Below are 27,100 nucleotides of genomic sequence, written 5' to 3'. Positions count from 1 at the left end.
CAGCCCCTGCCTCTCCAACGCTGTTCCTTCATTTAACTTGCAGAGATTCAGCTCTGGGATATTTTTAGCATCTGGGTCCCTGTCTAGGGCCACTGATCTGGCTTCCATCAGAGCTAACTTCATCAGCTGCCGCGTCTGCATTCTGGGGGGTGGGGCGGGAGGGAATAAGGAGCGTGTAAAGATGTGGATCCTAGGAAAGGAGAGGGAAGAGAAGTGAGCTCGAGCAGAGAGTCCTGGGGGTGCCTTGGCAGCGCAGCTGTAAAGCAGGGGGAAGTATCAACAGCCCGTATCTGGGTCACTGTGTGTCTAGGATCGTCTCAGCCCACCTTGACCCAGCCCGGAAGCCAAGACTGTTGAGTCCCAAGCTCCTCTGCAGGCAGCAGAGTTACCGCAGCACGGGACCCTACCCCTCATCCTACACCCTACCCCAGCGAGTAGACAAGAGGACTCTCCTCACAATTCCCACCCTCAAGGACCTATGACAGGGCACCTGGGAGGAGTGGCCGGCTTAATTTAGGATTGCAGAAAGTGCTGTTGCTCTGAGGGTCTCATGTTACTTAAGCTGTCTCCTAACATACTTTGTAGCTCACAGAACCATGAACTTCTGAACCTCTGGTCCTCAGTTCCCAAGTGTCCACATTACAAGTACACACCAGCAAGCCATCTGGAAGCCATCACACTTCAGCTGGAGCCTCAGGGTAGTGTAACAATTTCTACCCCAGCACAGAGGGCTGTCAAGGACCAGGTTCTGACATGGAGGATGCCAGGGAATTCTCCCACCAGCCCTAGCAGGGAGACGCTGCCTCTGCCTCATCCTGGGAATCAGGAAACAGGGAGCTGGGGAGGTTGCTCAGTGGTAGAGAATGTACTTAGAGCCCATGAAATGAGCACTCCTGTCCCCCACCCTCCAAAAACCAAGAAACTGGTCGTAGGGGGCTGGAGAGGTGGCTCAGCAGTTAAAAGCACTGGCTGCTCTTCCAAAGGACCCGAGTTCAGTTCCCATAATCCACATGGTAGTTCACAACTGTCTGTAACTCCAGTTCCAGGGGATCTGACATCCTCATACAGACACATATGCAGGCAAAACCCCAATGTACGTTAAATAAATAAATGAAATTTAAAAAAAAAAAAGAATCTGGTCATAAAGAAGACCTAGAAATCATCACCTAGACTACAGATAATAAATTACAAATAATGAGCAGACACATGACCTTAGGAGTCTGTAATCTTCACCGCTGTATTATATGTAATGTATAGCTTGATCGTGAATGAATGAATGAATGAATGAATGAATGAATGAATGAATGGACACTAAGCCCAGGATTACCAATTCCTAAAAGGAACTTACTCCACACTTCACTTCATGCCATTGCTGGTAACGAACACACCTACCACTGCCCAACTTTGCCTGTTTAAAGCAGTAACCTTGGGTCTCACAGGCACCCATCCACAGCCCCTAGGGGAGCGAGGATCACAGACATTTACAGAGGATACCTGCAGAGCTCCAGGGGGCTGAGATCTGCTCCTAGGCACAGCATCAGGTGATGGCAATTCTCATACTGAGCAGCTGACTCCACAGCCTGGGCTTTTCCCCACCACTCGCCTTGGTCAATGAGATCCATACAAAGGTGAGATGAGTATTGTTCTAACTCTTCAGGTGGAAAGGTCTGTGAGTTCATCAGTCAGCCAGCCCAGCCACTTCCCTGGAAGAGGAACTCTCATTCTCCGGGTAAAGACTGGCATGGCCACACCCTCATTCCTCTCCTCAGCTGGCTGCAATCAGAACTTCCTGGCATTTTCTGAGCACTGCCCCCCTGTGCATATGGTACCACTGTGTCCACTGGCCATGGGGTCCTGCTGTTTTGTCATTTAAAAGATCTACTCCCAGAGGGCACAGAGTGCTGGTGAGAACTAAAGCATCTCACATTGTTGCTCTTGGGGAATCTCAGGAGACTGTGGCAATGTCTAGTTACTGTATACACACAGTACAAGATGTGTTCTAGAATTTTCCATCACTGTTGCTACACAATCTAAATAACAAATGTATTCTTTAACATGGGTCAACAAGACTGTACTCCTTCTAGAAGCACTAGAAGAGATGTCTTTCTCTTGCATATTCTAGCTTCCAGAGGCTGCTCTGTACCCTCAGTGAGTCTCTCTCCCCATCTTCAGAGCCAACAACGTGGTCTCTTCAGATTTCAGCACCCTCTCATCTCTAATTGTCACATCTCAGTCTTGGACACTACCTCCCCATGACTTCCCTCTGTCACTGGGACTATACTGGTCCCTCTAGAATAATTCAGAACAATTTGCCCCTTGAGAAGACCCTTGCTAACATCTACAAAGTCCCTCTTGCCATCTAAGGTCACGTAGTCTCAGATATTACAAGTGAGTGGGATCCATGTCTTACTAGGTCAAGGGCATCTCTTAGAGCTGTGATTCTCAACTTTCCTAATGCTGTGATCTTTTAATACAGTTCCTCATGCTGTGGTGACCCCCAACCATAAAATTACTTTTGCTATTTCATAACTGTAATTTTCCTGTTATGAATCATAATGTAAATATCTGATATGCAAATGGTCTTAGGTGACCCCTGTGGAAGGGTCATTTGACCCCACCAAAGGGGTCGTGACCCACAGGTTGAGAACTGCTGTTTTAGAGGCTCTTACATAACCTACCACAAGCCCCAACTTGGACCCTACACAAAGATTCATCAAGAAGCCAATGAATGATGTGTAACAACACAAGACAACAACACCTGTACACGCCTGTTTTCAGGAAGATGGAGATGCTCAAAACTATGATAATCTCTTGACCATCAGGTCAGAGGTTGAAGGAGCAGACAATGTCTGGAAGACGGCACAAGATGGCTTTGGGAACTTCCGGCAAACATGTTCCTTTCTCTTTTTTGTGTATTTTGCTTTTGGTTTTTTGAGACAGGGTCTCACTCTGTAGCCCACACTGGACTGGAACTCACTATGTAACCCAGACTGAGCTTGGACTCACAGCAATCCTCCTGCCCCACACTCCTAAGCTCTTGGTTACAGTGGTACACACTTGGAACTTAGCCCTTGAGAGGCTGAGGCAGCAGGACCATGAGTTCTTGGCCAGTTTGGCCTGTGTGTAGCAAGACCTTGTCTCCACAATGGGAGGAAAGGGAAAAGGGAGAAAGAAAGAAAGAAAGAAAGAAGGAAGGAAGGAAGGAAGGAAGGAAGGAAGGAAGGAAGGAAGGAAGGAAGGAATAAAGAAAACACCATGCAATCTGTTTCTAGAGCCCACTTGGTTTCATAAATACACAGGAGCAAATCAAGACTCTTCCTCAGTGTGATCTCTTCGTTTTCACAGCTTAGGAAGGGACCACACCCTCCAGAGAGACTTGCAAAGCTCCTGGTCCTCTGCTGTGTACTTCGTAAAAACTTATCAGCAACCAACAGTCAGGGTTTGTCCTCAGGCCTCTATTGCAGAGTGGAGGAGAACTGGATACATTTCTCCTGTTGTCCACCCGCCTCAGGCCTAGTGCCAAAGTCAGAGATAAAGACTGACTGGACAGTTTGGCCTGGACCACAAGGTCTCAAGCCACCTGCCCCAGATGACCTCACCTCCCCAACAGCCAAGAAGGATGACCCAGGGCCCTTGGCTAAAAGCAAGGTCACATCCCTCAAGGACAGCTATGGACACTAAACTGCAGCAGAGATAACACATTATACTCATGGCTGTCCATCACAGAGTCAGCACACAGTGGCCAGCAACACTGGTGATAGGCTTAAACCTAGGCGTTCTCTTCCATACATCAAGACCTGCTCACAGCCAGTTACCAAACACAGCCCTGGGCCACAGGGACCCAACAGTGCAACTGTGGCAGCATGGTATTCTATCCAAGTATCCACTGGCCATCTTTGGCTCTCCCACAATGGTCTGGAGCGTCTCCATGGATACACACAAAAAGTGCTTATGTTCCAGGAACACAGAAACTGCTGAGGACGTGAGGAGACAATCACCAACAACCCCAGCCCTCAGCAGGGTACTGAGTTGATAAAGACAGCCTGGTATAGAGCACCATGGAGTTGCTAAAACAACAATACCGATTTAGATGCCTCTTCACGGGATGTGATGATCGATGTGACACAGAGGAAGGCCTTAAGCAAAGCCTGTTGCTTTGGTGCAGTGGAGCCAACACACGCCAGCCTCAAGGTGTGGACAGATACCGTGTGTCTCCTTTCAGCCATGCTCAGTCAGGCCAGGCTGGTGCCTTGAAACTAGCCATGGTGGGAATTCAAGCCACAGAAACCAGAGTACTCTATAAATCATGGCTCCCCTTCTTCCACCTGTCCCCCAAAGTTGGCTATCCCAAGCACGCACTGTGTGTACGCCAATGTCATGTTTAAGACTCCGAAGGGACAAATCCTCGGGACTGGGGACGTAGCTCGATGGTAGAGGGCTGTCATATCATGAGTACAATGCCCAGAACTGAGTGGAGAGGGAGGAGACAGACAATGCCAGAGCTATTTTCATTTTTTAAAAAGGCTTGGCATGTGTATACATGTGTGGTGTGCATGTATGTTTCTGTGTGTGTGTGTATATGCTTGCATGCATACATATGTGTATACATGGGTGTGATGTCCAGAGGTTGATGGTGGGTGTCTTCCTTGATTGTTTTCACATTGTATATGAAGACAAGATCTCAGCTGGGCAGTGGTGGCACATGCCTTTAATCTCAGCATTCGGGAGGTGGAGGCAGGTGGATCTCTATGAGTTCTAGGCCAGCCTGGTCTACAGAGCGAGTTCTAGGACAGCCAAAGTTACACAGAGAAACCCTGTTTCAACAAACAAAATTTAAAAAGACAGGATCTCTCACTTGAACCCAGAGCGCGCTGCTTCAGCTAGTCTGGCCAATTGCTCCAGGAATCCTCTGTCTCTGTCTCCCTAGTGCTGGGACAACAGATAGGCTGCCACATAGGCCCGGCTTCCATCATACACCTGTTTATAGAGGCTTGGGGTGGAAATCTGGTCAGTCCTCTCAAGTGAAAGGAGTCAATCCCAGATCCCAGGGCAGGAGGGCTTGGAGAGGAGCCACCAATGATTCACCCCTGCTGGGCTCCAGGCTGCTCTTCCCTAGTCTGAAAGGTGCTTCTGTTTTACCCAGGGCATCTCATCTCCCACACGGTTTACTTGAGAAAGTTCCTGTTCTATAAAATAATCCCATGACTGCTGAATAGCTTAGCTGGTAAAGGCACTTTCTACCAAACCAGATGTCCTTGAGTTTAATCCCGGGGGCCCGCATGGTGGAAGGACAGCCAACTCCCACAGGTTGTCTTCCCATTGCCACATGCATGCCATGGAACACATGCACACACGGGCATACATACACACATAGACACACACATACACACACACACACACACACACATATACACATAAACACACATACACACACACACACACACACACACACACACACACATGCTCTAAATAAATAATGTAATTTTAAAGATTAGGTAATTCCAGGGCTAGAACTGTCGGTCAGTCATAAAGCTATTTGTCCTTAGCATGCACAAGGTCCTCTTGGTTTAATTCTGAGCACCCTGAAAAAAAGGAAAATGAAAAACCAGCATGGTGGCAAACAGCTGTAATTCTAGCTGCTGAAGGAGGATGATCATATGAACCAAGAAATTCAAGACCTAGTGAGACCCCCCCCACTCTAAAATAAGCAAGCAAATAAATAGTTTTAATGTAAAATGTAGAAAAGCCTTGAATTACATCAAGCCGTCACTGCCTGCCCAGTTCTCTCAAGGTTCCTCACACGCTGTCCTTAGTGGACATTCAGTGCATTTTTCTTGATGGACAGAAACTATGCTGATGACTTGTAAATCCACGGGAGACCCAAAGGTGGGAGGAAGTGGGCTACTTATAAAGTAAGTCAAAGCAGGTCTCGAGTTTCCCATCCCAGGCTGATGGACGGTCGTGAGGTGGGCACTCCCAGGACAAGAGCATTTGAGGGAAGGGACACAGGCTGCCCAAGGACCTGAGGACCACTGTCATTGTTACCCTCTTCCACATCACCACTGGCCAATGGTGCCGGACCTTCTCCTGTGCCAGGTACCTGCTGAGGCTTCCGATGCTCCATTCTACCGGACCCTCTCATCGGTGTGCATGGCAGAGACTCATCTCCTCACAGATGAGGACACCGAGGAACCAGTGACAGGAAGAACCAATGCATCACTCTGAAAGCCAAGAATACTTGTTCCCATAACCAAAGTCCCAAACAGAAACGTCAGGAATAAAGGAACCCTCAAAGGCTACACGAAATGATCCTTGAATGGTCTCATGCTCATTTTTCAAATGGAAGCTTTAAAACTGGATCCTCTGACAAGGCAGTTTCCTGATGATCCTTCATCCACCAGGGCATCTACTGAAATGAGAGTCATAGAGCTGACACACCCCACTCAGCTCAAGAATGGTAGCCCGGTTTGCCTCATCACCAAACATTATATGCAAGGGTAAATGCACACGGGCAGCATCCCTTGAGCAAAAACTACTTTAAAATGCCCAAACAGGTGAGCTCACTAGAAACCTTGTTTTGTTTTGTTTTTAGAGGCAAGGTTTCTCTGTGTAGCCCTGGCTATCCTGGAATTTGCTCTGTAGAACAGACTGATCTCAAACTCAGAGATCTGCCTGCCTCTGCTTCCCAAGTGCTGGGATTAAAGTTATGTGCCACCACTACCTAGCTTAGAAGCCCATCTATAAATATTATTCTGTGCATCTATTCCCAGACAGCCACTTGGAAATAAATACAAAAGTCAATGGATTCTAGGGAGTTCTAGTTAAACAGCATGAACAACCAAGACTCACCCAGGATGCGCACCCCTCGCATGAAGTCACTCAAAAGGCCAATGTGATACGCACTGTAACCCTCACCTTTCAGGGAAAGAAACAGACTGTGGCCTGTGCAGAGTCACCAAGCTCTGGCAGCTGTGACTGGACAGGGCAAATGGGATGGCCAAATCTCCTAAACCTCCAGCAGTCCATGGGTTCTGACAGCTGAGTACCCACAGCCTGAGTCTCCTATAAAGAAACCCTCTGGCTACATCCCAATGCCATCAAGTGTCAGCTAAGAAGGACCATGCTAAGGGGAGGAGCAACCACATCCTTCTACACTGCCAGTCATGTTCTGAAGTTGGTGGGAAATCCTACGAAGTCCAAAATTACCCTGGGAATCCCCGTGGGAAGGTGCTGAGGCCGGTGGCCATACCCACAGTGCCAAATTACATCAGCCATCAGAATGAGAAGATAACAGAAGCCAGGTGTAGTTGAGGCAGGAGGATTCCAGACCAACCTGGCTATCACAATATTCACATGAGGAGAAGGAAATAAGGAAGAAGAAAGGAGAGGGAGGAAACCTGAGGCCTGTGCTTTGCTAGGGTAGAAGAATTGTCCCCATGGCATCCTTCCCAAGGGACTGGCAAGGAGAAGGAGACTACAGGCCAAAGCAAACTGGGGGATGGAAAAAGGGAAAGAGAAGGGGGGCAACATAGGCCTGTAATTTTCAGGCGCATACACAGGACTGCCCCATATTAGCTGGGGCACTGGGATAGGGGTGCCCAGCTTAAGGAACCTATCTACCCTTTCCAAAATATATCTCATTAAGTAGAATAACGGGACTAAATGGGTTGTTCCTGTCTTTTTCCTTCAAGCTTCTTCTTTAGTTTGCATAAATTAACTACCAGAGGACCATGAGCCCATGCAAGAGGACTCTAAGCACGTGCTACCAGAATCCCAGGACGGCATGGTTTATGACTCATAAGTTATTAAAACATCTATACCATACATGCTTTCATAATCTAAACTATCAATGGAGGTCTTGGGTTCTAAAGTTGGACATCTACGATAATTTTACTTCTGTCACTTAGCAGCTATGAGACCTTGGAAAGGACTTTTCTGGGCCTCAGTTTCTCCAACCTCAAAAGGGCACTATAATGGAATCAAATCTGTGGGAGTTTTGTGGGGATTCAAGGAAGCAAGCGCCCACCACAGTGCCTCACCTAGGGTTAGGGTCCCTTCCCCCTTACAGAACAAATATCAGGAGCTTGATGGAGGTTCACGGATGAGCAAGTTCCATCTCCTACATGCCAAGGAAGGGACCTTTGCTTCAGCAAGGCAAGGCAGCTGGTTGGCTAAAGGGCCCGGGCAACAGACCCAGCAGCTTTTCCAAGCTTTGCGGCTGTGCCCACAGGAGGGAGAGAAGACAGCAGATAAAAATACCTCATGAGGAAACATTACAGACCCACCCAGAAGGCAAGACTGTACAAGCATGGAGATCTCAGGAGACTGAAAACCAGCATCCCAGCCAGCCAGCAAGTAACCCTCCACGGACCTTTGAGTACTTCACCTCCTGTCTGCTGGGTTGCTGAAGGTACACCAGGCCTCCAGCTCTTCCCAGAAGCCCTTCCTGCCTCCCTGTCCCTGCATTACAAGCCCTCCCATCTCCCCTGACTCTGGGCTCCCAGATATATATCAGCTTTGCAAGACACCCTCCAGAGTCCCAGATCCCCAAATATACAATTCACAGAAGGAATAACAGGGAGGGAAGAGCACCGTGGAGCTCTTGGGTCCAGCGTCAGCCCGGTTGTGCTAATTGCCAGCCCTTGCCCTGCTGTTAGGAATCTCAGCTGGAAGGAGCTTCTTGCACCATGACGGACTCTCCTCTCTTGGCAGAAATACACAGATATGCGATACCACGCCCTCTGCAGAAACCCACTGAAAACTTTCAGGATCCTTCCATTGGGTTACAGTCATTCCTTTGTGCCCAAGCAAGGACAGGCAATAGAAATAAAGAGATGCTGCTGGAGGCAAAGCCTGACACTTGAGCCCCACGCTCTCTAAGATAGGACGAGAAAGACTTAGGGCTGAGGCATGGGAAGAGCTGTCCTTTCTTCCAAAAGACTGGCAGGGAGAAGGAGACTGCAAGCCAAGGCAAACTTGGGGACGAGGACACCAAGCTTTTGGAGGGTCAGCTGTGATAAAGATACTTACCCTGGTGTTGTTACTGGTGATGGGAGAGAGACACGAGAGATCGGGATACCCCAAGCTGTTTGATTCCTGCCACCACCCAGAAGCCTCACCTGGTGACCTGGCACCAAGAAACCGACCTCACCCAGCATGGTAGGACATGCCAGGGCATGTGGCTTGAGGATAAGAGCCCTGCATTTCCATGACAGTCACAAGATGTCAGAGTCAGCGTTCAGAGCCTACATGACAGAGCACAGAATCACGCGGACATGAGCAGAGACGCATGCTTCAGAGCAACTAGGACCTTTTCAATCAGACCTGTCTGCACCTCTTAGTCCCCCCAGGCATGGAAGCAGCTTCCTGGGTTTATCTGTGGGAGGCCCAAGGACCCACAATAGTTGGTTCATACAGCCCTGGTTGGGTAGACAGAGCTCCCTGCCCTCCACCAGGGCGCACAGTTATGAGCAGCTGGGTTCACAGGGGGAACTTTTTGAAATACAGGTGCCTGGGCTCAACTGCCAGGGATTTGAGTTCTGACAAGAAAACCGGGAAGCCGATGCCTTAAGTGGCAATTCCAATGTAGATGTCAGGCCTGAAGAAACAGGAGGGGAAGAGAGATGGCTTGGTGGTGAAGAGCACTGACTGGTGCTCCAGAGGACCCAGGTTCAATTCCCAGGCCGTCTGGTGTCTGATCAAGCCAGGATATTAAAAAAAAAAAAAAAAAAAAAAAAAAAAAAAAAAAAAAAAAAAAGATTAAAAAAGCTGGAGAGATGGCTCAGTGGTTAAGAGCACTGGCTGCTCTTCCAGAGGTCCTGAGTTCAATTCCCAGCAGCCACATGGTGGCTCACAACTATATGTAGTGAGATCAGATGCCCTTTTCTGGGGTGCAGGCGTACATGCAGATAGAGCACTTGTGTACATAAAATAAGTAAATAAATATTTTTAAAAAAAAGAAAAAGAAAGCCGGGCGGTGGTGGCGCACGCCTTTAATCCCAGCACTCGGGAGGCAGAGCCAGGCGGATCTCTGTGAGTTCGAGGCCAGCCTGGGCTACCAAGTGAGTTCCAGGGAAAGGCGCAAAGCTACACAGAGAAACCCTGTCTCGAAAAAACCAAAAAAAGAAAAGAAAAAAAAAAAAAAGAAAGAAAGAAACAAGAGTGGCTTCACAGCTTGAGGGAGAGCAAGATTTGCATAGACCTGACACCCGCCATGTGCGGTTCCCTGGCTGCGGGCACCACAGTCCTACAAAGAGCAGCTATGGTGTGAGGGCCCACAAGTGCTGGGAAAGAGATCTGAACGCAGCAGCGTCATCACCTGGCTCTTTCTGCCTTTACCTGCTGAGTTCCGGGCTCCAGCCACAACACCTCTGATCACTCAGACCCTGAATCCAGAGAGCCGGGAGGTGTTTTAACCTCTCCCATCTTAACTGTTAGTTCAATCTGGAACCGAGGCCTGACCCTTCCCCCTCTGCCCACCCTCCCCACCTTCTCTATCACTACCGCCTTCTCCACTGTGACCCACGGTCTATGAAGTCTGAGCCTGCCAGCCTTGCTGCCCTGCAAAGACTCCCCAGAGTTCTAAAGATACCAATTTTCCCCTCGAGTTGGCCTGGGGACCTCCTGTAGGTTAATTCCTCTCTCTAAGTACTGTTCCCTCTCTTTCTCCACCTCCTCAGCCACAAGTCTCTGATCTCAGGCCCTTTGGTGACCTAACAGTTACATCTAGAGCCAAGCTAGGTCTGCCGTTTCCTGGGAAGGAAAGGCCACTGGGTAGACGTGGCTCTGGCCTGTAACACAGGAGAGATAGACTGAGGGCTGAGGCATGGGACTAGTTAGTGGTGGTCGAGGACACTGATGCTGGTATTGTTAATCCCATCAACCAAGAATAAGACCACTACCAGAATTAAAAGGCAAATTTGAAGCAAGCTTTAATTAAATACTAGTCAGGTGGATGAGCTCTGGCCAGGTTCATCTCTGGGTTCCAGAAAAACGGCCTTGAATCAGGGTTTACAGTGGTTTAAGTATTTCCCATCAGGTCCAGTCAGGGGCAAGCACACATCCTGACGTATTTCCTGCCTGTGAACCTCCTGCCCACATGTGATCAAGCACATCCAGTACAGATGGGTCAGACAAACTTGTTTAGGGGAGGAAAACATGTGGCTTGTTATCTCCCATAAACAACAGCCTCCAGCATTTCAGGAACTATCCTTGAGCAAGAGGCTTGCAGATTGGAGACATGTTTGTTTCACGGATCTCTTCGGCATAGTCTCTTCGGCATAGTAATTAAAACTTAAAATGTAACTTTAGCTCTCCCAGTCTGGGGTTCAAGTTTCATAGCTGGGGAAAGATCAGAGAGTCACAGAGAGGCCGGGCAGACAGGCTAAGGCCAGACTAGAGAGAAAAAGCTGGAAACTTGGTAGCAAAGAGCATGAACATAGGCCCATGGGCCATACATAGCTATGGATAGCCATGGACCACACAATCAGCCGTGCGATCCCGGAAAACAAGAAAGTGACATGCTTATCTGTGCATGTCTGGGCCAGCAGGAAGGAAATGAAATGCTCCTGGGCTCACCAAAGATTACCATCACTCAAGACATTGTAAGTGGCTGGCAACAAATGCACTGTCACACACCATCGGTGGAAATGTCCATCCCACTCGCCTCTTTGAAAGGCAACCCTACCAATAGCTGCCCAGATTTTAGGTATGTCTACACTTTGACCCAGAAGTTCCATGTCTGCCGAGGACAGTGACTGCAGCATCCTTTCATAAGCAGAAGAAAGAAGTAGCAGAAATGACCACCTGGAGAATCGATTGTGGAAGACAGACCCACAGTCTCCTCTTCCCGACCCTTTTAAGCTGGAAACATTTCAGAATTCATAAGCGGTTGCATTTTGAAATGGTAACATGAAGTATAGCGTATGTCCTACAATACCCCAGCAGGGCACATTCAGGTATGTAAATACTGCTGCCGCTAAGACCGTTTCTGCCTCATACATGAATTACCTATTAGCTCAGGTCACGTTGGATCATCAAGTGAATTTAAAACACACTTTTTAAAATACATTTTTATTTTATTTTATAACTATGGGAAAAACTAGAGAACTGAATAATTAAGATGCCAGGGAACCTTCGCTGTGCCCAACAGAGGGCTATAAGACCCTGTCATACATGCTCACTGGGCCCATCAGGCTCTGCTCTCTTCACTTGTCCCAGGTCTCTAAGCATCAGTACCCTTCAGCATCGTTGCCATGCCAACCAAAGGCAGTCTTCAAGTGCTTCAGGACAATCATCCCACTCAATCCACAGAGCAATAAGTATGAGCTACCACAATCCTCATTTATCCACATGTATTCTCCATCATCTAAGTGAGGTGTGCCTCCCCCTAGGCCACAAGACAACTGGTCCCTTATTCTCTTGCCTCCTTTCCTCATAGTTCACATTCCAGTCTTTGAGTCACATGTCAGGCTTGAGAACCCAGACATTCCAACTCTAGGGTCTATCCTCTTGATGCCTACAGATCCTCATCTTTTCCAGGAAAAGTGGATTAGAACATTGGTGGAATATAGCAAGTCACAAGCTCATAGATGATGAAGCCTTTGGATCCACAACCAGGGCACAATTGCTATCCTGTAGCAGCTGGAATCACGGCACACAGGCCAGAAGGAGTGTGCCCCTTTCCTGTCAGAAAACACCTGCCAAGAGCACTGTGAGCATATGACCAGAGACCGCAAAAGTGCAAACATGGCCCTGACACCAGAGTCTGCTCAACCTGGGATCTGTCCCAGAAGATGGACAGCGCTGCCCCAGTCCATCTACATACCAGGCTTCAATTTGCTCAGTCTAGGGTGTAAAAGTATGGTAACAGGCACCAACCACCACCACCGCCTCCACTGGCCATCCATTCCCGGCATTGTATAAAGCTGTCTGCAAGACAATTCCCACCCCATCTAGATTAGGTCGCCATAGAAACCTAAGGAGAATAAACTCTAAAAGCACCCCTTTAAACAGGTACAAAAACTGGGAAATGCTGCCCCTACCCCCATCTCCAGGTAAGATCCTGCCAGGGACCCATAGAAGTTAGTGCTCACATGGTACAGGCCATGAGGACAAGGTGGGGAGGGTCAGAAGGGACCCACAGAAGCAATCTCTGATGTCTGCACCCAGGAGAGGGACAGGCACCATGGCAGGAAGCCACCATCTCTCCAGCCTGCCTTGCACTCTAGATGTTACACGCCTCCAGCCCTCCTCCAAAGACTCTACTAAAGGCTTCTATGAAACCTCCGTTCCAACACACACACACCCCTAAAGTAGCTTGCAACATGCCCCAAGTTTTAGGTGTGCAACTCAATAGCACTCTTAGAGGATTACACCCTCGTGTAAACATCAATCAAATCATTGTAAGGGCTGCAGAGATGGCTCAATCAGTAAAAAAATGTTCCGTATAAGCAAGATGATCTAAGTTCCACCCCTGAGGACCCACACAAAAGAGCCAACCATGGTGGCTGCACCTGTGATCCCAGCACTGAAGAGGTGGGGACAGGAAGGTCTCTAGGGTTGCTGGTCAGCACGTCTATCTGAATTGGCAAGCTCTAGGTTCGGCCAGAGACCTTATCTCAAAAACTACCAATTAGATGAAGAGAGATTGAGGAAGACACTCAGTGTCAACCCCTGATCACCTCAAGCATGCACACATGCATGCACACACAAAAATCAAAATATGAAACATTATCAGCCTTTAGAAAGAATGCTTCTTTCTCTATGTCCACCCAGAATAATGACACATCCAACATAACTACTGCCTTACTTCTGAGGGTGGTTAGTGTTGCTTGATTGAAATGTGGATTTGAACAGCATGGACCCTGCCCCTGGCTTCACACACTCAGCACTATGTCAAGAGTTTATCCCTAGTAGTGAATGTAGCAATTGCTTCTTTCCATTGCTGAGTGTATTCTACTCTATATTATACCACATTCTGTCTACGTAGCCATGGATAAAGATTTGGACTGTTTCTATCTGGGGTCAATTATTTTTGTTTTGTTTTCAAGAAGGTTTCTCTGTGTAGCCCTGGCAGTCCTGGAACTGGCTCTGTAGACCAGGCTGGCCTTGAACTCAGAGCTCTGCCTGCCTCTGCCTCCAGAGTGCTGGGATTAAAGGCATGTGCCACCACTGCCCAGCTTGGGGTCAATTGTTAATAAAACTGCTGTGCAGAATGGTATGCAAGTCTTTTGGTGCCCTCCTGTGCTGATTTCTCTTGGGGTCATATCCAGAAGAAGAGTAGCTGCAGTATAGGCTGGCATATGTTTCTCTTGGGCAGATGTTTTCAATACGATTTTCCAAAGCGGTTTTAGCCAGCTCCCACTCCCACTTGCTGAGTGTCTAAGCTACACCTTGGTGTGGGTCTGTATCAGGTTAGTCATTCTGCGGGCTACTCAGTGCTGCCCACTGTGGTGAGATCATCTGCTGACCGCTGAAGATAAGGCTCTTTCCACATTTGTTTATTGATCATTTGGACATCTTTCTTTGCTAATAATACTTGATCAGGCCTCTTTTTTTTTTTTAAATTAGCCTATTTCTTATTTGTTCACAGCAGTTCTTTATCTAGCTGGATATGAATTCTTTGTTCGGTGTGTTTATTTCAAATCTCCTCCCAGACCACTACTTACCCTTTTACTCTCACTGTTGTCTGTCTGTCTGTTTGTTTGTTTGTTTGTTTGTTTGTTTTTGAGGCAGGGTCTCACTATGTAGCTCTGGCTATCAGGGAATTCACTATGTAAACCAGACTGGGCCTCTAGGGTTGCTGGTCAGCACGTCTATCTGAATTGGCAAGCTCTAGGTTCGGCCAGAACTTGAACTCACAGAGATCTGCCTGCCTGCTGGGATTAAAGGTGTGTGCTAGCTTTTAATGAAGAGTTCTTTGCTTTTATCTGGTGCTGGGGATGGAACATAGGAGGAGTTTGTTCCCTAACTAACAAGGGCTAAGCATGTGCTCTTCCGCCAAGTTACATTACCAAACCCTAGAGTTCCTGACTTTCATGAAGCCTCATCAATACCTTTCTCTATATGATAGTACCTTTTGTATAGTGTTCAAGGTATCTGTTTCTATGGAGTCATGGATGAAGGTTAGTGCAAGAGTGCATGCTTAGCATTGCAAGCCCTGGGTTCAATCCCCAGAAACCCTGAAATAAAACCAAAGCTATTTGTGCCCCATCAAATTCCACATGGATATTCTCCAGGATCTTCCAGAAGCTTCACTGATTTGCCTTTCACACTTAGAACTTGTGCTAATTGGTATTCACTGTCAACCTGTCACAACCTAGAACTGCCTGGAAAGACTGTCTTCATGAAGAATTACCTAGATCAGTTTGGCCACAGGCATGTCTGTGGGAGACTACCTTTACGACTAACTGGATGTAGGAAGACTGAGCCGCTGTGGGTGACACTATTCCCTAGGCTGGGCTCTAAACTGTATTGGAGTGAAGGAAGCTGGGAATCAAGCAAGGTCCCTTCAACTGGATATGATTATTCAGTTCCTGCCTTGAATTCCCAGTAATAATGACCTGTACCCTGGAATGTAAACCACATAAATCCATTCTCCTCTGAGTATTTTTATCACAGCAATAGAAACAGGAGTAGCATGGAAAGTCAACCCTCTTGGATGGTTTTTGTGTACAGCATAGACAAAAATCATAGGAGTAGCTGAGTTATACTTTGAGGGTAAAGCTCTATTAGCCATGACCACAAACCATGTACACAGAAAGGCCAATCTCTGTGTCACTCCGTCCCACCCCAGGCCCCACACAACACAGTTTCTCCCACATCCTACACCTTTATCTGAACCATTTAGAGGCACCTGACTCCAACTTGTCCCTTAACCCAACAGACTTCAGATACATATACACCTGTTGTTGAGAGTATTTTGTGACACAAACTACATACAAAGCATTCATATTTTATACAAAGTTTCTACCACTTCCCATGAGTTCATTTTGATAACTGTACCCGGTTGCTATCCCATTAAAATGCAAAATGAAGGAGAAGGGGGAAATGCCCAGGCACGGAGCAGGAATATGCACCAGGCAATACAAGATGGCTCCTGACTAATGAACACCCTATGTGCCTCTCTGGGTGGAGAATTGGGAGGAGGGGCACAGGAAGGAGTCAACAGAGCCTTAAATCACCATGCTCACAACCTGCTGAAGAGACCACTGAAAAGCAGAGGTAGAGACCAGGTATGGTGGTGCATATAATCCTGGCACTTGGGAGGCAAAGGAAGAGGACACCGTGAGACCAGCTTGGGCTATATGGCACAACACTGGGGCCCAACACTGAGCATGAGCCGGAGCTGGCCTTAAGAAGTTAAAGGATGGGGCATTCTGTCACACAGAAGCCCAGAAAGGAGAGGGACATGTTTGGAACTTCCCTGAGTCCAGAAGACATGTCATGGAGCAGAGGGCCTTCCCAGTGGTGGTAAGAAAAAGTACAGCTTTCTTCTAAGCAAAATCAAAAGGCACTGGAGGCTAGGATTCAGATTCTGCACCATGCAGCACAAAAGTCCAGCATGAGACTGTAGGCAACAGTCTCCCTTGAGGCCCCTCCCATCACACCTGGGTAGGGACCAAAAGGACCTCTGGCCGGAACGCAGGCATCAACAGGCTCACCCTCCCCCCCAATACCTCTGTTGTCCTCTACAGTCCTGGACGTAATCCCAGACCCTCATCCCACCGACCCGGGTGGTGGTCCTTCTCACATTCTGTTGCAGCCTGGCTAGAAGAGGCTATGCTACAGACACCGGTGCCTCTTCCTAGGACTTTTCACACTCCCCAGCTGTAATTTCCCTTGCATTCATGGGATTATGTGATTAATATCTGCTTCCTGAATGAGGCTACTAACGCCAGCAGGGCCAAGTCTGAGACAGCGCCTTCCCAGCGCCTAGCACAGGACCTTGCCTTCACTATGTAATTTATATATATAAATATAAAAGTTCAAATACACAAAAGTAAAGAATAAAATATGTACAGAACATCATATATTTTCAGTGAGCATCTCATTCCTAATTGTTTTTAAATTTACATTTTTACTCTGTGTGTGTGTGTGTGTGTGTGTGTGTGTGTGTGTGTGTGTGTGTGTGTGTAAGTCAGAGGATAACCTACAGGGGTCAGTTCTTTCAATCACCATGTGGGTCCCAGAAACTGAACTCGGATCCTCAGACTTTGCAGTAGACGTCTTTACCCACTGAGCCATCTTGTCAGTCCTCGCTCCAAATCGCATCCCTTCTTCCACCCAGGAGATGCTGCTCCTGCTGTCACACATCACTCAGTACGTACCTTCGGATTGAGTGAATGAATGAATGACTCCTACCGTAAACACCTGATGGTTGCTCAGAGTTCTCGCTGATTTTATTATTAATATTAAAGGAGGGGAAATGAGGAAGGAAGGACCACAAAAATAGGTCGGTCGTTTTTTGCCATCATGTAAACAACTTGGATAAAATTGTAGGGGACAAGATTAAGACTACTGACGCCAGGCATGGTGGCACACGTCTTTATTCCCAGCACTCGGGAGGCAGAGGCAGGCAGATCTCTATAAATTCGAGGCCAGCATGGTCTACAGAGCAAGTTCCAAGACAGCCAAGGCTACACAGAGAAACCACGTCTTGAAAAGCCAGGAGAAAAAAAATTAAGACTATTGACTAAAACAAATTTCCTTTGCTCCACATTTATGGGGCTTTAACACTTCAGGCCTGGTTTCATGGCCACATTCATCAAGAAAGGACTGTAGGACAAGAGAGGTTCCGTATTTCCCATAACCTCTTTCAAATAAAAATCCTGGAGGAGGGAGTTTCCTCTCATAAACCAATCTGGCCTTTTACAGGCAGAAAACAAGGACTGTCATGGAAGTGTGGGTCATGGCTTGCGTCCTCAATGTAAAGGACACTGCACCTATTTTATGCCGATATCCTCACAACCATGGTTCACAGGAGTGTGGCCCTTCTGCGGTGCATTCCCACTTACATAGACTGTCCTTCTCTGGGATACCCCAGGCTGGAACACAAAGAGCAACACTTGGCACCTACAAGCATGAAAACTACCCTGGGATGCTGACCTACACCCAAGCCCAAGGGCCCTCTTCTCATTGTAAAATATTATTACCTGGGTTTTCTAACTCTTTTCACAGTGCAAGGAAAAAATGTTCACGTCTCTATAAGCCTGGGACCCAGAGCTAAATCACATTGTGGAGTCTCTCCTTCCACGTGTGTGCACACGTGTGCACACAGTGACAAGTTCAGGCTCCCGAGGTGGCGATGGCGAGATGGGGCCCTGACACCTGTATGGCCTGAGGCAAGCTGCTCCACCCCCAGAAAACCATTTCCTCCTCTGAGAAGGAGGGGTTGCTGAGGTTTCCCTAGATGAAGGAAAGGTTTACAACAGACTAGAGAGCCTCAGGCCGGGAAGGTTCTAGCGACCCAAGTGCAGCTAGTTCTGTGGTCAAAACAAATCTTGATGCATGCTCCATCCTGGAGGGACAGCCTGCCCTGAAAGTGGGGTGAATTTCTCCACTCCACTGGGGAAAGTAACCTGGGGGAGGGCCAAGAGGAAGCAGCAGTGGCCTCTGAGTCATCACCGCCCCTCCCTGCTGTATCCCTTTGTTCCACAGGAGGTGAGCTGTGACTCACATGGACTCCAGTCCTGGGCTGCACCCTTCTGACCCAGTCCAGCAGCCCTGCCCAGAGTCGCTAAGGAAACATGGGAACATCCTCCTCCTCCCCCAGCACTGACCCCCTGAGGGGATGTTGCTCTGCAGCTCAAGATCTCCCTGCAGCACCAGATACTGGGGAACCTTGGGGTCCTGTGAGTTCACATCACCTTAGCTCAACTGCCACTCATCACCATCATCACCATTACCACCACCACCATCACTACCTCCACCACCACCACCATCATCATCATCATCACCACTACCACCACCATCACTACCTCCACCACCACCACCATCATCATCATCATCACCACTACCACCACCATCACTACCTCCACCACCACCACCATCATCATCATCACCACTATCACCATCATCACTACCTCCACCACCACCACCACCATCATCACCACCACCACCATCATCATCACCACCACCACCATCATCACTACCTCCACCACCACCACCACCATCATCATCACCACTACCACCATCATCACTACCTCCACCACCACCACCACCACCATCATCACTACCTCCACCACCATCACCATCATCAACATCACCACTACCACCATCATCACTACCTCCACCATCACCACCACCACCATCATCATCACCACCACCACCACCATCATCACTACCTCCACCACCACCACCACCACCACCATCATCATCATTACCACCACCACCATCATCATCACCACCACCATCACTACCTCCACCACCACCACCACCACCATCATCATCACCACCACCACCATCATCACTACCTCCACCACCACCACCATCATCACCACCACTATCATCATCACCACCACCACCATCATCACCACCACCACCATCATCACTACCTCCACCACCACCACCATCATCATCACCACCACCACCACCACCATCATCATCACCACTACCACCATCATCACTACCTCCACCACCACCACCACCACCACCACCATCATCATCACCACCACCATCATCATCACCAGCACCACCACCACCATCATCATCACCACTACCACCATCATCACTACCTCCACCACCACCACCACCACCACCATCATCATCACCACCACCATCATCATCACCACCACCATCATCATCACCACACCAGCATCATCACTACCTCCACCACCACCACCATCATCACTACCTCTACCACCACCACCATCATCATCATCACCACTACCACCATCATCACTACCTCCACCACCACCACCACCATCATCATCACCACCACCATCATCATCACCAGCACCACCACCATCATCACTACCTCCACCATCACCACCACCACCACCATCATCATCACCACCACCATCATCATCACCACCACCACCATCATCACTACCTCCACCACCACCACCATCATCACCACAACCACCACTACCCCATCTTTTCTGGTCTACGCATGCCTTTTCCACTGTGTGCTCCTAAGTTATTTACCTATAATCTACAAAGGAGGAAAACAAAAACAACTCCAGGAATATCTCTGTGGTATTCACACCAACTCTCCTTTGGCTTGATTTCTATCGAGGTAAAACTTACCACTGTGTCTTGGTTACTTTCCTATTGCTGTGATAAGACACCATGACCAAGGCAACTTCTAAAATAAACTATTTAAATAGACTTACAGTTCCAGAGAGTTAGAGTCAGTCCATAATGGCAGAGTGAAGGCATGCCCCAGGAACAGCCAGTTCACACCCTGCACCACATCATGAGGCGGAGAGCACACTGGGAACAGCATGAGTCTTTTGAAATCCCAAAGCCCAACCCCAGTGACACACCTCCTCCAACAAGGCCACACTTTCTAATCCTTCCCAAACAGTTCCACAGACTGGGGACCCAGTATTCAAACATATGAGCCTATGGGGGCCACTCTCATTCAATTCAACAGTGTTGTACAGCCATGATACCCATCCTTCCAGACGTTTTCATCATCCCAGGCAGAAATTCTGCGTCTATTAGGCAAGTACTCCCCTTTTTCCCCTCATCTCCCACAATCCCTGGCAACCCCCACTGTTCTGTCTCTGAACTAGTCTACTTCTTGGTACCTCCTAAGTAGAATCACACATCATCTGTCCCTTTCTGCCTGGCTTATTGCACTCAGCACCATGCCCTCAGGACTTATCCATTTGTAGCAGGTGTCTGACTCTCAGTCTGTAAGGCTGATTTATATTCCGTTGTAGTCTACAGCATGCTTTGTTCATGTATCCAATAGTGGACCCTTGGATTGTTGCTACATCTTGGCTGTTGTGACGGTAATGATGTGAATGTGAGTGTGACCGAACCTCTTTGAACCATGGCTTTGAACTCTTCTGGGTGGAAGCCCACAAGTGGGTTTGCCGGACCCCGTGGAAAGTCCATGCTCAGCCTCTGCCATGCTAACAGGACTCGCACCAGGGGAAAAATAACAGCTGGCGCTCAATGAGCCGTTTTCCTCTGTGTCTCACCTGCTAGAAAGACATTCGTCAACTCATACATTCCTCTCCGTTCCTCTCTTAGTTTGCTCTTCCCTTCCTGAGCCCACTCCAACCACATCAGCCTCAGATGAACCCCTCACTGCCTCCAGCTCTCCCCAATCACCATATGTAGGGAGAAGAGTATGTCTAACAAGGAACACAAATGCAAAGACCCGGAGGTGTCCACCTGAGGAGCCACATTGAGGCTGATGTGGCTGGAACAGGAAGAGCAAACCAAGATTCTAACTGAAGAAGAAACGCAGGCCAATCACATGGGTTTGGTGGCCATGTTAGGGCTTTGTCATGTGTGAGCTACTGGAGCATTCTTGGAGACCTCCCAGGCCTTGAGAAAGATTCCTTAGGCTGTGTGTAAAGAACCAGCTGAAAAAAGGTAAGGACATAGGCCAGGAGACCCGCAGATAGACCATCAGTGACCAGATGGCCTGTAGAAGGCGGGGGAGCACAGGCAGTGAGCAGCAGCCACAGTCTGGGTATATCGGAAAGTAGAGGTAAGTATGAATGTGAACGAGCCGAGCGTCACAGTGACACTTAGGGTTTCAGAACCAGAAGGATGGAGCTCTTGGTCACTGAGGGCAGAGAGAGAGGAGAGGATCCTGGAGGCCAGGGAAGAAAGCTTCAAGAAGAGAATACGACCGGCCACGTGACCAAACAATGCTAGTGGCCAGACCACATGGTGCCAGAGAACAAGCCCTTGAGATGTGCCGTGCTAGTCACTAGAAACCTCGGCAAGGGGCTTTTGGGAAGAGGACATGGGGGCTCGGACTGATGAAACCGATGAGTTCAAAGGGAAATGGGAGGGCAGTTTTATTCACAGTCACAAAAAGATGGAGGCAATCCGAGTGTATGTCCAGAGGTGAATGAATAACGGGTACACGGCACATCCTCCAATGGAATGCTACACATCCTAAAGAGGAAGGCACTTCTGATCCTTGCTACTACGTGGATGAGTCTCCAAAGCATGCTGCTAAGTGGCACAAGGCAGGAGGAGAACCCTTACATGAATCACCTGGAGGGGTGCAATTCATAGAGATGAAGAGAACCCAGGGGCTTGAGGGGATGGATATAACTACTGAATAAATAGTTTCCATCTCCCCAGATGAAAATGTACACAACAATGTAAAGATATTTAACACTACTGAACTGTACATATAAAAAGAGCTACGATGAAGGGCTAGGGACGTGATTCCATGGTAACGTACTTGCTACACAAGCATGAAGAGCTGAGTTTGGCTCTCCAGTGCTCATGTAAAACCCAGGCATTGTGGCATGAACCTATAATCCCCGGGCTAGGGAAGGTGGCAGGGACAGGCAGATTTCTGCAGCTTGCTGGCCAGCCAGTCTAGACAAATTGGTGAGCTCTAAGTTCAGTAAGAGACCCTGTCTCAAAAAACAAGGTCGAGATGGAGAAACAGAGTTGGAATTGACCTAGAATGTTCCTTCCTGAGAACTAGTTCTCACGGCATCCAAAGAATGCAAGTTGCCAAAGGAGAAATGCAATTAAAAGTCCTACCCAGCTATAAAGCCTATGAACCACAACAATTACCAGCATGACAAGATTCCTCTAGAGTGCCATAGTGGCACTTCCATTTCAGGAGCAACCAACAGCCACCTAACTGGATTCAAGGTCTACTTAACAGAGGGAACTCAAGCCCAACACTGTAAACCTAGACAACTACCTATGAGCGGTGAGATCACGGACCCTAGAAGAGAACCTACTACTGATACTTTCCTAAACAAGTACAATTCCCAACTGCTCTCTAATACCTCTCCTTATATCCACACATATGAGTAGCTCTCAGCCCTCACCAAAGAAGCTTCTTTTTGCTGCACACAGAGACCATCACAGAAGTCCACCAATGGTCAAAATGCAGAGAACATGTCTCATGATGTAGTCCAAGCTACCCTCAAACTCAAGATCCTCCTACCTCAGCCCCCTGTGTGCTGGGATTACAGAGATGCTCCATGGCATCCAGAACTTTACTCACAATTATACAAGCTAAATTACCATCTGGACAGCCTCAGACACCCACAGCTGTCGCGCTCTACACTCCTGGATTCTATCTTCAGCCTCCTCAGTAGCGGGGACTTCCGAGCTGTGTGACCATACATAGCTAAACCTTTAAAAAAAAATCTAAAATGCATGGGCCAGTAAAATGACTCAGCAGGTAAAGGAGCTTTTCCTGCAAGCCTGACAATCTGAGTTCAGCTCCTACAACCCATGAAGAGGTAGGAGAGAAGAGACTCCTCACAGCTGTCCTCGGACCTCCACATAAGCAGCACAACATACACACACACTTATTATCCTCCCATACACACAGTAAATATATAAGCCAGAGCTATAGCCATTGTTGTCAGTGTCAAGTGTCAGGCATCACACTGAGATGCATGCACAAGATCTTCCTACCATTGGGAGCTCAGAGTGGTTTACGTCAGCACCACCATGAACACGCAAATAATGTGTGATGCTACAACTTTCTGATGGCCGCACCATCGCTCGGCAATCGGGATTGTCCAGTCTCACTATGATCCCACGGGAGCATGGTCATCGATATGGTCTGTCCTTGACAGAAATGATGCAGTGGCTTTATAAAGTGTCCGTATGCAGTGTGTGTCCCCAACTGCAAGAGGGCCGGACAGCAGGCTGTAGTGTTCTCTGCCTGTGACCCCTGCACTTAGGATAGGATGGCAAGAGGCAGATCAGGAATCCCAGGTCATCCTCAGCTACATAGCAAGTTCAAGGCCAGTCTGGACTACATGAGATGTCAAAAAGGGAATGGGGTGGGTGGAGCTGGAGAGATGGCTCAGCAGTTAAGAGCACTGACTGCTCTTCCAAAGGACTCAGGTTCAATTCCCAGCACTCACATGGCAGCTCACAATTGTCTGTAACTCCAGTTCTAGAGGACCTGACACCCTCACACAGACATACAGACAGGCAAAACACTAATGCACATAAAATAACAATAAGTAAATTTTTTAAAAAAGGGAATGGGGGTTACAGTTGGTCATGGGAAAGGGGGTGCATCTCAGATGTTCCCTTATCTGTAACTATCACACTCCTGTTTCTATCTACAGACTTTTCTCCTGAAATTCTGAAAAACTTCAAGCAGTATCTTACCTCCAAGGTGATTTATTTGTAAGTATCAGCTTATCTAAACCAAGTGACCATGCTTCTGTAAACCAGAAGTTTGTTATAAAGCAGATTTATTCTCCAAAGTATGGGATGACCTCATTCAACCAGTTAGAAGCTTTGACAGACACTCAAACAGGAGGGAACCCTGCTGGACGGGGACTTCAGCTCTTCCCTGGGTCCCTAGCCTGCTGGCCACACTGCAAATTTTGCACTCACAGGGTCTCCACAATTATGTAAGCAATTCCTTTAGGTAAGTCTCTCAATAAATAGCTGATAGACTTATATGCCCCACTAGTCAGTCTCTTCTCTTTCTCTCTCTCTCTCTCTCTCTCTCTCTCTCTCTCTCTCTCTCTCTCTCTCTCTATACTAATATATACTCAAAACATGTGACTTCTATCAGAACCATCTATCTAACCATCTCTGAGGACCAGAACTTGCATGAAATTTCAAGCTATCAGATGAACAAGCTTTTTTTAAAAGAAAAAAAAACATAAAATATGGCAACCTAGAAAAATCTCTGTCCACATTTTGTTCGGGTTTTCACAGTGCGTGCTTTTGTTGTCTGCATACAATCTTAGATGGACGACCGATAGCATTTCCTAGCAATTGGGGACTAGTTCTCTCCACTACACAGCAATTCCCTGGGCAGAAGGTAGGTATATGACATGGATTCGAACCATGAACTTTTTTGTTCTTCCTGGTTCTGAGGCTGAGACCCCGGGGCCTGCTTTGGGCATGTTCTAAACCTCTAACAGGACTCCAACTTTCTGGTTCAAATCCCAGTTCAGAAATAAAAGTTGGAATATACACTTCCAACCTCAAAGTTGCAAAGCTGAGTTATAACTTGGGCCAAGTTCAAGGCTAGCCTGAGCTAGCAGGTAAAACACTGTCTCAAAAAAACTAAAAGGGAAAAAAGTCCTAGCCCCTCTTCTCACTGGCAGTATGACCCTGGACAAGTCCTCTCTCTGTACCTCAGTTTCCTCACCTATAGAATAGGAATAAAAATACTAGCTCCACGTGACTGGTTGAGGTTTAAATGAAAATACCTGTAACCGCAAACTACCTGGCATCGTATCTTTCAAAGAGCATATTTTGATTCTTTGTGAAATAAATTCAGTGGAATCAACAACCACAATTTTAAAGTAACAACAGCAACAACAACAACAAAAGATAGCAATACACAGTACAGAAAAGAATTCTCAGCTGCAACTACAGACTATAAGTACTGTCTCATTGATCTTTTGCTTTTGTTTGTTTGTTTGTTTTTGGTTTTTTGAGACAGGGTTTCTCTGTGTAGCTTTGCGCCTTTCCTGGAACTCACTTTGGAGACCAGGCTGGCCTCGAACTCACAGAGATCCGCCTGCCTCTGCCTCCTGAGTGCTGGGATTAAAGGCGGGCGGCGGCGGCGGCGGCGGCGGCGGCGGCGGCGGCCTGATCTTTTGCTTTAGGCAGACATGTGTATGCTGCACACATATATAAAAAGACTACGGTCTAGACTGATTTCTTATGACAGGCCACCGTAAAAAGCATGTGAAAAGCTATCCCACCCCACCACCCAATAAATGTTTAATAAAATATGGTAGCAGCAGCATCACCATCTGATTCTAAAAGACAATGAGCTAGCTTTCCTAATTGGCAGTTGTTAGTACCATGGTATCGAACCACCAACATCTGCATCGATACTGCAGAATCAGGCATCTCCCTCCGTTCACAAGGCAGCTCTCTCACCTCAAAAGAACTTGGGTGGTCATCTAAATATCTTCTGAATCATACTGGCCCAGAACATACCAAATGCAAGTGATTTGTTAAGAAAAATCACTAAAGTCTGCAAGGCTGCAAAGGGCTTTTGTAAAAATTAAAGTCATGTTGGAGAGAAACTGTCCTCCCCACCCCTTGGGAGATGTGTCAGAGAGAGAGGTTACCCAAGGTCATTTAGCTGAACCTTCTAGGCTGGGCAAGAGTTAAGGTGCCAAACCTCAGCTCCGGGACATGCTTCCTTGTTTTGGGGCTGGATTGTATCATTGTGTTTTTCCCCTAAGTTTCCATGTACACTCACCCCCCTCACGGAGGGTTGGAAATAAAATCTCTATCAACCGCCTGTTGTAACAGCTTCAGTGAAGGGATTCTGCTACACCCAAAGAGTGTAGCAGATTTCTGAAGATTTCAAAACAATGCCTATTGCACCTAACTATCACCATCCAGAAACAAATGAAAACCTCAGCCCCAGCTAGTGTTTTTTTAATTGCCCCTTTGAAAACAACTGTAACTCTAACCACACACAGCACACATAAGCAATGCTTTTGTTTCAAATGACAGTGCTTCACGGTAGCTGGGTGAGTAAATTCAAAGCTTCAATTGTAGTTTCCAAAATTGTTACTTAAATTTGGAAAACAAAGTTTCCAAAGGGGGGGGGGGTTCTTCCAAATGATGGGAATGTAGTCACTTATTTTTTAATCCCTTAAGAATAAAATCTGATTTGTGCCAGAACACATCTGGAACACATAAGTACACGCAGGAGCATAAACTAAATGTTCAATATGTGACATTATTCTTTTATTATTTTTATTTCGTTCTTCAAATTATGATACAAAAGCTGCCTTCCCCCAGTGAAATCCTACCTACACACTGATAGAGTCCAACCCTCCCTCCCAGCTGGTTTCAGCAGAGCTACCCTTCTCCCGGCTGAAAGGAGGGGTGACATAAGGTTACCAGGCCCCTACAGTCCCCACCCCTGGCATAAAGGAAGCCAGGGCTGCTGGAGACCTCCCATCTCACCCACTCAGAA

At 47.6% G+C, this 27,100-nt stretch overlaps 1 protein-coding gene across 3 annotated transcripts in view; it reads right to left on the bottom strand.

Moving 5' to 3' along the window:
• Arhgef3 (Rho guanine nucleotide exchange factor 3) overlaps positions 1-27,100 on the bottom strand; it is a 286,150-nt gene that overhangs the window by 250,979 nt on the left and 8,071 nt on the right. The window contains exon 1 of one of the 3 annotated variants that reach the window (XM_076544101.1): positions 9,031-9,099. The exons of the other annotated variants lie outside the window; for them this stretch is intronic. The gene's annotated coding sequence lies outside the window, so the exon portion shown is untranslated. Of the gene's footprint in view, positions 1-9,030; positions 9,100-27,100 lie in introns of those variants that run through there. 3 annotated transcript variants of the gene reach the window in all.

This window comes from Peromyscus maniculatus, chromosome 9 (assembly GCF_049852395.1).
Source record: "Peromyscus maniculatus bairdii isolate BWxNUB_F1_BW_parent chromosome 9, HU_Pman_BW_mat_3.1, whole genome shotgun sequence".
NCBI lineage: Eukaryota > Metazoa > Chordata > Mammalia > Rodentia > Cricetidae > Peromyscus > Peromyscus maniculatus.
The sequence above is the reverse complement of the archived record's forward strand: the minus strand, read 5'-3'. Positions and strand labels throughout refer to the sequence as shown.